Source organism: Octopus bimaculoides, chromosome 13, assembly GCF_001194135.2.
Source record: "Octopus bimaculoides isolate UCB-OBI-ISO-001 chromosome 13, ASM119413v2, whole genome shotgun sequence".
Classification (NCBI taxonomy): Eukaryota; Metazoa; Mollusca; class Cephalopoda; order Octopoda; family Octopodidae; genus Octopus; species Octopus bimaculoides.
In genome coordinates this window covers 63,699,519-63,703,422 of record NC_068993.1, presented here as the reverse complement: position 1 = coordinate 63,703,422, position 3,904 = coordinate 63,699,519, and the positions used below count along the sequence as shown (strand labels likewise).

General features: G+C 40.1%; 1 long non-coding RNA gene across 1 annotated transcript in view; it reads right to left on the bottom strand.

The window, feature by feature from the left end:
* The window catches only part of LOC128249313 (uncharacterized), an 8,878-nt gene extending 5,663 nt beyond the window's left edge, over positions 1-3,215 (bottom strand). Inside the window, exon 1 of the long non-coding RNA XR_008265412.1 lies at positions 1,885-3,215. This is a non-coding gene — a long non-coding RNA (uncharacterized LOC128249313). The remainder of the gene's footprint in view (positions 1-1,884) is intronic.
* Positions 3,216-3,904: the final 689 nt, after the last annotated feature.

Genomic DNA, 3,904 nt, shown 5'->3' with positions numbered 1-3,904 from the left:
ATATATATATATTAGCTGGCAGAAACGTTAGCGCACCGGGCGAAATGCTTAACGGTATTTCGTCTGTCTTTACATTTTATAGGCTTATGAGTGGTCTGTGTGGTAAGTAGCTCGCTTTCCAATCCACATGGTTCCGGGTTCAATCCCACTGCGTGGCATTTTGGGCAAGTGTCTTCTACTATAGCCTCGGGCCGACCAAAGCCTTGTGAGTGGATTTGGTAGAAGGAAACTGAAAGAAGCTCGTCGTATATATATATATATATATATATGTAAAGAATAAGTCCTGGGGTTGATTTGTCGACTAAAGGCGGTGCTCCGGCATGGCCACAGTCAAAATGACTGAAACAAGTAAAAGAGTAAAAGAGATTCCAGAAGGTCATGAGTTTGAAAAGAGGCGTTCATAAAAATGTTAAATTCGATTAAATATTTTAAAATAAAATGCATTTTAATAAACACTGACTTTATACTCATTCCACGTGTGTAAACATTTTGGGGGGTTCCCTTGTATATAAGTGTGTGCATGTGTGTGTGTGCGCACACACACATACATTTACACACACATACGTAAGCAATAAATACAAACATATACTCTCAGACTCTATAGAACTAAACATTGTACCGAATTCTTCAAGTAACCGGCACCAGAACGGAACTATTTTTTTATCAGACTTCAAGTCATTCGGTTTAACACCAACGCCTGAGTCCACTGTGCTACTAGCATTCATGTCAAACCGCCGGTCGGAGAACACTCCCTTTCCCATCACCCATCTCCAAGACCCTAAAAAGTATGGTTGCTGCTGCTCTTCCAACTCGGAATAAACCATTTAAAATCTTCAGGAGATACAAAACAAACAAAAAACGCAGGGAAAAGGTTTGTTTCAAAACACCGGCCCCACCCACAAAGCTAAGATCTGCTGCGGTACACGATGTTTATAAACTGCAGCAGTTACAACCCCGATATATCAGGAGTTAGGTTTCCGGAATAAGTTACTCTGTCTAACCCTAACCCTTACTTCCGGATCCTGGTTATGCTAAATATTAATGCCTTTATCCTCAGTTTATCCTTTTATCGTTTTATTAAACGAGGGCCTCTTGTCTAGGAATACAAAACAGGCTGCACTGTATACACATGGACTACACACATGAGCTGCATGTGTACGAGGATGTGTATGTATGTGTATGTGTGTGTGTGTGTGTGTGTGTGTGTGTGTGTGTGTGTGTGTGTGTGTGTGTGTGTGTGTGTGTGTGTGTGTGTGTGTTTAGAGGGAGAGAGTGAGCGAGAAAGAGAGGGAGAGAGAAAGGGAGAATGAAAAGACATTGTGATGTTGGTCTTGTCTCGAGAACTTTCTTATTTCCTTCCAAGCCACCACCCACTTCTCCCCATACCCTTCTTTTTCTTCTTCTTCTTCGACGTCCTCCCAGTCTGCGATTTAAGTGATGTTCAGAGGTGAGCTTGGTGCGGTTAATCTTCAATTTCACTTGTTGTATACGTAATGCATGGCCTTTCTACTGAACCTGCAGCTGACGCGTTATGCACAGCGTATCGGTATGTGTACATGCATGTATGAGTGTATGTGTGTATGTATGTATGTATGTATGCGGGTGTTCATGTAAGTATGTATGCGGGTGTTCATGTAAGTATGTGCACACTTACGTCGCAGTCTGAGAAGACAACAAAGAGCAAGAAGGTGCAAGTGAAGCAGATGTGTTAGCGAGAAAGCAAGTGGCTTGGAAAAGGGCTGAGGAGATTTGGGGCCGCTCGACCGCCACCCGACCCTCGGCCCTCTTCAGACTCTTACTAATTACATGCACCAAATATACAAATCAATAAAAACGGTTTCAAGCAGAACAAAAGAGAATAAGATTTTCTTTTAATAGACTTACCGTTGTCTTTTCTAAAATTGGTCCCATGTCATCCCGCCTCCGTCGTAGGGGTTCCGTGGCTAATTTTTTTGCGTATATATGCCGTATAAAACTGCATGTTGAATTCAACATACATCTGTAGCTATATATGTCTATATATGTTTGAATTTATAGGTCTATGTAGGTAAGGTTGTATGTATGTGGTATGAATTTGTCTAATGTATAAATGTGTGTGTATACATATATGTTATACATATATGTACATAGATATATATATATATATATATATATATATATATATATAATAAATTTATAATGTATGTATGTATGTAGTTATCAATCTCTTTTTTCTCTTTTGGTCGATTTAGATCTCAACCGGTCTCTCCATATCTAATAGATATGAACATAATTCGTACGTGGAAAACATCGGATACGCGTGTATTTACATGTATAAAGAGAACTGTAAAAATGTAAATACAAACATATGTAGAGAGAGAGAGAGAGAGAAGAGCGAGATAGTGGGGGAGGGGTAGAGAGTGAGAGAAAGTGAAAGAGAGAATTTATTACGAAGTATATGTTTATATTTATGTGTGTGAGTGTAAAAACTATGTCTTCCCTCCCTCAATCTATCCCCTTCTATATTCAAAATAATGGATATATATAGATATATAATATATGATATATAATATATATATAGATATATATATATACTACACTTTGATCTTACCCAAAAGGCCGATATATATAGAGAGAGAGTGTTTATTATAGTGTACGAGGGTTACGACATAACAAGTAGTAGTAGTAGTAGTAGAGGGCTTTGTTACAACTCACTTGAACGAAAGGAAGATTGAACGATTTTTTTTTTTTTTTTTGGCTTTGCACCAATGACAATTTACAAAGGAAAAAAAAGGGGGCCGCAATACGTTGTAGGAAAAATGTGTGGAGAGAGAGAGATGGGGTTGCGAGAGGGTGCAGCTTTGGTGAATGAGTGTCCGATATTGATAGACAGATGTATCGATAATGTGGGGGAGCGGGCTAGACAGCTGTGTCACCAAACGTTGTTAGAGCAGCGGTTGGCGATAACAGCAATGGTGGCGATTTGGCGACCTCGTAATGGAACAAGGAAGTGCGGTGTCGAAGGGAAGCTTTGCTTGTTGATTGCGGTTAGTAGTAGTAGTAGTGGTAGTAGTAGTAGTAGTATGTGGAGGGAGAGGATGGGGAGGGAATGAGCATTTTTTCGCAACAGGCAGTCCGTGAAAGTGCGAAAATCTTTGCTTCTTCATATAGACGTGTGTGTGTGTGTGTGTGTGTGTGTGTGTGTGTGTGTGTGTGTGTGTGTGTGTGTGTGTGTGTGTGTGTGTGTGTGTGTGTGTGTGTGTGTGTGTGTGTGCAAGCACGCAAGTGAGGGTGAGCGCGTGCGATTGTTTTATTTATTTATTTTATTTATTTTCCAGTACGTGAGTGCACATCAATACATCAGGCTGTGTACCAGCCGTACTTCGATGGTTTCCATTCATATGCACACAGTTATGCGCACGCACACACACACACACATACACACACATACACATACACACACACACACACACACACATACATACACACACACACATACATACATACACACATGCGAGCGCCTGTTGTTCTGATGCAACGGGTGTTGCCTGAGCGCATAGAAAAGGATATAAACGATCAAAGGTATATTCTCGCGGGGACGGAGTGCGCCTGTGTGTGAGAGAGGGAGAGATAGAGAGAGAGAGAGAGAGAAAGATTGTGTGTGGGGGGTGGGGTGCTTATTGAAAACGATGCCACGGTGAGGCTGCAGCTGATAATTTCAGAGTTGAAATCCTTCTTCTCTCCATCTCACTTCCAGTCTCACTCACTCTTCCTTTACTCTGAGATAAAACTATTTGATTATTTACCTATTCACACACACACACACACATACATATATATATATAAAAATAGATGGAAAAGTTAAAAACGCAGTTTTAGAAAATTTACTTTATAAAATATATATACAATCACAGAAAGTAAATTT